Source organism: Cucurbita maxima, unplaced genomic scaffold (genome assembly GCF_002738345.1).
Source record: "Cucurbita maxima cultivar Rimu unplaced genomic scaffold, Cmax_1.0 Cma_Scf00118, whole genome shotgun sequence".
Classification (NCBI taxonomy): domain Eukaryota; kingdom Viridiplantae; phylum Streptophyta; class Magnoliopsida; order Cucurbitales; family Cucurbitaceae; genus Cucurbita; species Cucurbita maxima.
Window position 1 is genome coordinate 79,939 of NW_019272134.1, and position 7,357 is coordinate 87,295.

Below are 7,357 nucleotides of genomic sequence, written 5' to 3' on the forward strand. Positions count from 1 at the left end.
ATCAGCTTCGGAAAGGTAAAAAATGTAAAGGTTCAAGTCAAAAATGTCAAATCAAGCCAAATATATCGTTTTTTAACCTAAAATTCCGAGAGGCTAAGCCGAAGGGGCCGGTGTATGTAGTAGTGACCCTGTCATTGAGGGACATTGACACATGAGCAAGTCGCAAAGTGGGTCGAGGCATGGGTCTTGAATGTTCATGTGGGCACACAAGTTGGTGTAGTGGATCATGGGTTAGACCGTGTTCTGTGTATTTTTTGTTTGAATGTGGGTTTTTGGGCCAAGCACAGAGGAAGTAGACTACTTGACTGGTTGCTAGTCGGTATCTGATTGCATTGTTGGGTCGAAGCTTTGTATTTTAGGTTACTGGAGCAAACTAGGTATGGGGTTGCTTGGCTATAATGAGGTTGCGGGTATTCGAGTTTTGGTCCGACCAGGTGGACTTCATCTTCTCCACCCCTCACATCGGTTAGGGTTGCCTGTGGGTTTTGGGTCGTGAGTCGGATCTCGTGTCGGACTTCGTTTCCCTCACCCCGATTACTAGAGAATTTTTCGGCGACTCTCTCTCCTCGGTCACGTCGTTTCAATGTCCTTTTTCCTCCATTTTTTAGTCTCCTCCTCCCCCTAATCTCGTTTATGGTGTTTGTTTGGTTCGTAAGGGCGTAAACACTCAAATTTGAGAGGGTTCGAAAATCCAACGTTCTGTCTTCCTTACCCAATCCAACGTTCTGTTCTTCCTCGGTCACGTCGTTTCAATGTCCTTGTGGGAAGGAAAGCGCGTGAGACAGCCGGCAAGCCACGTGTCAACTTGCGGGAGGGAAAGCATGTTAGAGAGCCTGAGGGACACGTATTGACGATTGGGTGGAATAACACGTTAGGTGCATTGTCAGGCGAGAAAATCTATGGCCTATTAGCTCAGTTGGTTAGAGTGTCGTGCTAATAACGCGAAGATAGCAGGTTCAACCCCTGCATGGGCCAATTTCCCTCATTGTTAATTATATCTTTTCATTATACGAGTTAAAACATTACGAAATTTAGAAGATAATGACTTTTTTAAGTTTATTATGCATGAAGTTATGTAAACGAAACTTGATTGGCCAGATTAGGAGCTAACGATCTATAATGTGCATAAAATCTATGCCCAATTAGCTCAGTTGTAAGATTGTCGTGTTAAAAACGTGGAGGTCGTAGTTTCGAAAATTACATAGGCCAAGTTTTATTAATTCTTAATAATATCTCGAAAATTACATAGGCCAAGTTTTATTAATTCTTAATAATATCTTTACATGATACGGGGTTACAACATTACGAACTTTAAACCAATGATACGGCCGTTCACAATTTTTCTTTAGATCTGAGTCGTTCGATATGTTCTTCAATGAAGGATGAAATTCGAGGATTTTTTAGAGTCATTTCAGGAACAAGGAGGTAAATGAACTTATTTTGGCCGTTCGATATGTTCTTTTACGAAAGATGAAATTCGAGTATTTCTCAATCTTTTCATGAACAAGGAGGTAAATGAACTCACTTTGAAGGCCAGATTTACTTGTGGGAAGGAAAGCGCGTGAGAAAGCTAGCAAGCCACGTGTCAACTTGTGGGAGGGAAAGCGAGTCAGATAGCCTGAGGGACACGTATTGACGATTGGGTGGAATAACAAGTCAGGTGCATTGTCAGGCGAGAAAATCTATGGCCTATTAGCTCAGTTTGTTAGAGCATTATGCAAATAATGTGAAGGTCGCAGGTTCGACACCTGTATGGGCTAATTTCCCTCATTTTTAATTATATCTTTTCATTATACGAGTTAAAACACTACGAACTTTAGAAGATAATGACTTTTTTAAGTTTATCATGCATAAAGTTATGTAAACGAAACTCGATTGGCTGGATTAGGAGCTAACGATCTATAATGTGCATAAAATATATGCCCAATTAGCTCAGTTTGTAAGATTGTCGTGTTAAAAACGTGGAGGTCGTAGGTTCGACAATTACATAGGCCAAAGTTTTATTAATTTTTAATAATATCTTTACATGATACGGGGTTACAATAGTACGAACTTTAAACCGATGATACGGCCGTTCACAATTTTTCTTTAGAGGATTTCTGAGAGTCATTTCAGAAACAAGAAGTTGGTAAATGAACTAGTTTTGGTCGTTCGATATGTTCTTTTACGAAAGATGAAATTTGAGGATTTCTTAGAGTCTTTTCACAAACAAGGAGGTAAATGAACTCACTTTGAAGGCCAGATTCAGTATTTTGACTCTCACGAGAGAAAAGTTTTCGTCAAGCCACGTGTCAACTTGTGGGAAGGAAAGCGCGTGAGACAGCCGGCAAGCCATGTTTCAACTTGTGGGAGGGAAAGCATATTAGACAGCCTGAGGGACACGTATTGACGATTGGGTGGAATAACGCGTCAGGCGCATTGTCAGGCGAGAAAATCTATGGCCTGTTAGCTGAGTTGGTTAGAGCTATGTGCTAATAACGTGAAGGTCACAGATTCGACAATTGCATGGGCCAATTTCCCTCATTTTTAATGATATCTTTTCATGATACAGAGTTAAAACACTATGAACTTTAGAAGATAATGACTTTTTTAAGTTTATTATGCATAAAGTTATGTAAACGAAACTCGATTGGCTGGATTAATTAACTCAGTTGTAAGTTTGTAGTGTTAAAAACGTGAAGGTCGTAGGTTCGACAATTACATAGGCCAAGTTTTATTAATTCTTAATATCTTTTCATGATACGGGGTTACAACATTACGAACTTTAAACCGATGATACGGTCGTTCAAAATTTTTCTTTAGATCTGAGTCGTTCGATATGTTCTTCAATGAAGGATGAAATTCGAGGATTTCTGAGAGTTCTTTCAGGAACAAGGAGGTAAATGAACTTATTTTGGCCGTTCGATATGTTCTTTTAAGAAAGATGAAATTCTTGGATTTCTCAGAGTTTTTTCACGAACAAGGAGGTTAATGAACTCACTTTGAAGGCCAGCGGGAGGGAAAGCGGCCACGTGTCAACTTGCGGGAGGGAAAGCAGCCACGTGTCAACTTGCGGGAGGGAAAGCGTGTCACACAGCCTGAGGGACACGTATTGACGATTAGGTGGAATAACGAGTCAGGCTTGTTGTAAAGTGACTCGGCTCCACTCGATATTCGACACGCGATAGCTCTTCCGACCCACGCCCATGTCTAACCAAGTTTGACTAGAAGGATGTTCAACTCGATCCGTATGGTGCCACGCTTCAATGTAAAGAATTTCACTTTCGAGCACGCACCTTGGTTTCGAACCCATGACTTATCAGTAGCATTCCTCTCTTTCTCCATACTTACTTAATGACTGGCTATGCATAATAAGACAATAATTAAATAACATTTATTGTAAATGATTATATAATAAACAATCCTGTAAATTATTTATTCTTGCATTTTCTCTCTCCTATTTTTTATTTTTTATGTAAATAAAAATAAGTCGCAACACCATTGAAGAAATGAAGATCATGCAAATTCTCAAGTCTTTTGTTGTTTGTGTTTTCATTTTGGCCTTTGCCTACGAACTCAAACAATATAATTGTTGTATATCTATTTACTTTTTTTACGTGGTATATTCTTACTGTATTAAGAATACAAGTAAAAATTCATATGATAGAGAGTAGAAATAAATTGCTTAAGAAATTAAGTAGAATTTCAAAAGAGTGAAACTAAAAATGAAAACCTTCAATAAAATTTTTTGTTTTTCATTTGAAAGATATTTCTATAAGAAAATTTGAATTGATGTATCAATTGAAGAATTGAAAATATAAGGGCTCATTTTGTCACCCTAGCTTTCCTTTTGAGCGCATTCAATTCTCAATTTCCATTGACAAAGTCGGGAGTGGTGATTTGGAACCATCCTTCAAGTTCACCTCTTGAGACTCATTACAAATCTAAAGACGAAGATTTAGGTTAGTAGAGAATATATATATACATACTCACGATGAAATTCACTATTTTATTTTAAGTTTTGAAATTTAAAAAACAAAAAACTAAACTATTTAATTTTTACATAATATTTATTAGGTTTTTAATGGTTTTATTTTCGTATTTAATGTTTTTATTTTAGCATACTTCTTAAAATTTATATGTATATATTTATCTTAGTTTGGGTGTATCTAACCTAAAATTTCGGATTTGCTATGGACTTAGGCGTGCATATCGTCAATCCAGGAACCCAATTCTATTGGGACTTTAAGGAGAATTTTTTTCGAACCACATTGTTTTGGTGTGACTTTGAGAGCAAATTAGGGCATGCCTCATTTGAGGTTTTCAGGTCTGAAAAGGGAACATGACTTTCTGATCGATAGGATAATGAAATATGCATATGGTTGGCAGATAATAATGGCTTTTCATTGTTTAATAATCCTTTAAACAAATTTGAGTTATTGCACGGATGGGAAGGTTGTTCTCCACCTTATTAAATAATGATCTAAATTAGTGGATGAAAATGTCGCATCTTTATTGCTTTTGTGGAATAAACCTTTCTGAGACCAACAAAGAAAATAAAGTTGTTTCCGTTATTTACTCTGTGAACAAAACGCGAAAGGTAAAATAATTATGGAAAATGAAATCCCGCCTAAATGAGAGTAAAATTATTGTGGTGGCTGGGATTTGGGCGGCTCAAATCTCTATTGCTACATCATGAAATTCTTGCCATTAAACTATAGCTACTTATTGGCTAAGTTTTCAGGACCATAACATAAAATTCTCACCATTAAACTACGACTACTTGAGGTTATCTTTTAAATTTATTATTAAGTTACTCTAAATACTTTGAATTAAATTCTGGTCATTGATTTTGATGGGCAATATCAAGACTGTTGTGAGTTAGATTCAAATTCTATATCTAGGTCAAATTCTTAGAGGCATTACACCCTTAAATGAAGCAATGACCAATTTCAAGCTCTCTAGGTAAAACAAATAATAACCATTGATATAACAATTTCAAAATGAATATTAATGTCTTCCTAAACTTTCTTTTAATCGCACAAGTTTATGAAACATTTGCTAGGAAAGTGTCTAAAATATAAGTGAAAGGTGTCTCAAATTAAGCTCGGAGGAATGACATATGATGGATCTAAATTAAACGAGTGAAGTATTTTTCTTCAATCTTGCATGGACTTTTGTTTGGATTCACGAAAATTCTCACAAGTCGTCATGATTTTCATTCCTTCCACCGGGACTTTTGTTTTATTTTTAACTATTACATAAACAATTTGATACACCATAAAATATATCTAATTTATTATATCATTAAAGTTTATCAATTGATGTACTTAAAATTCATTTTAAATGAGTACGAAAATTAAAAAAATTTAGATTATATATCAAGTACAATCGATTACTTATTGTCAAACGACTCTGATTTTTCATTAAAAAATAAGGTCCCTACGACATGCATGTCATGACTACCAAATGCAGAAATCCTTTAAAATAATTTGCTAAAACAATGCTATGGACCAAAGATTACCATTCAAACCAACAAATACCGAAATCAAAATACAATAATTTAAAATAATGCAACACACTTATTAAATCTAAGGGCTTCTACATCAAATGCAAATGCAAATGCAACTATCTTGACTTCACTTCCATGGTCTCCACAATGACATCGTCATTCATACACTGTTTGCTTACCTTTACCTCAAAAAGAAGTAGCACGTGACTTGAGTATTCAAAAATACTTAGTAAGTAATCCCACTATTCAGGTTAAAAAATGCAATCACATACAATCATTATGGGATCTATCTTTTCTTAAGACATCCTGACTTATTCTCTACTTCAAGTTCGAGTAAGGTTTGATGTGTAGTACTTTTCTATTCACGAAACACACATGCACACATGGACCCATTAAGTGAACTCGTATACATACCTCAAGGGTCTGATGGCAAACTAGCGAACACTAACGTTGCCAGAAACCACAAAGAGAAAGGAGCATGCATAATATCATACTGTACATAATAAGAAAGTGTACACATGTGTACTAATCATAAGGAGAAAGTCTCTCGATGCATGTGACATGCGAAATGAATGAGGTCCTATAGTTTCGAATCATGATACATAGTTATGATGCAAATCATACATCCATTTTATTTTTCATGACATAGCATTCCTATTAGACATACATACGTATATTGGACAAATCTTTTATGGTTGGTTAATATACATGGTTTATCAATGTAAGGCACAACGTGAACATGTTAACATAATATGCGTGGTGTAATATGTGAAGGTTCAAGCATTATATATCATTCATATCGCAACGTAGATTCATAACATATATATCATTCATATCATAACATAAAATGTAACACCCCTAAGTTTCTTAAGCTAATTAGTGACGTCAACTCATGCCTGCTTAAATCATAAATGCGGAAATTCATAATAGACATGTACTAACTTAAAATTCAACCATTTTAAAGGAAAATAAAGCTTCACACAAACACCTAACAAAATTGACTAAAATCAAATATGTACTATCAGGTACTAATTTAAAATTCAAAACATTCAAAACATTCAACTGCCCTATTATTGTCTATTTTGACTTCCATGGACTGCACAACGTTCACCTTCTAATGTTCATAGGATCTTTACCTTTACCGGAGAGATTGAGTTAGTACCTGTCTTGAGTATTTTATAAAATACTGAGTAAGTGACCCAACTGTTGAAGTTTGATACGTAAACACATGCAATATATGAGTGAGACCTATCTTTTATAAACATAACATGGCGTTGGGCTCTTATAGTTTTAGGAAGGATTAGATGCAAGGTACTTCTCCATACACGGCCTACGTCCATGCACACCGGCCCACAGGGTGGGCTCATATTGTACCCTTGGGCTTGACTTGGTCCGGCACAACACATTATAGGTCACCACTGTTGAAACATCATCACTAGCCCAATAGAGTCAAGCCCAATAATTGTAAGAGCTCATTGTATATTTATTTTAGTAGAGATTTTAGGAAACATATCTAGAGATGTTAGGAGGAAAAGATCTAGATATTTTAGGAGAGATCTAGATATTTTAGGAAGAAGATTTAGATTTGTTAAGTCTAGATTTAGATTGGTTAGGTCTAGATTGGTTAGGCTCTAATTTAAAGACCCGTCTACCCTACCTAGGTCTTCATATAAGAAATCCAAAAACTAGTAGTATTCTACAGAGTCTTGTATTCTCTTATCGATTGGTCTTAATAAAGAGTGTGAGTGTTTCCCACAGAGAGTTGTGTTCAACAATTGGTATCAGAGCCATGCCCTAAACTTAGTCGTGTCAATAGATAGGAAAATCCTCAAATGTCGAACAAAGAACTCCAAAAAGAAAATGGAG

The 7,357-nt window shown here is 35.7% G+C and overlaps 1 non-coding gene across 1 annotated transcript; it reads left to right on the forward strand.

Moving 5' to 3' along the window:
• Positions 1-901: 901 nt before the first annotated feature.
• Positions 902-975, forward strand: TRNAI-AAU. Its single transcript has one exon. It is a non-coding gene; the product is annotated as a tRNA-Ile (tRNA).
• The last annotated feature ends 6,382 nt before the right edge of the window (positions 976-7,357 follow it).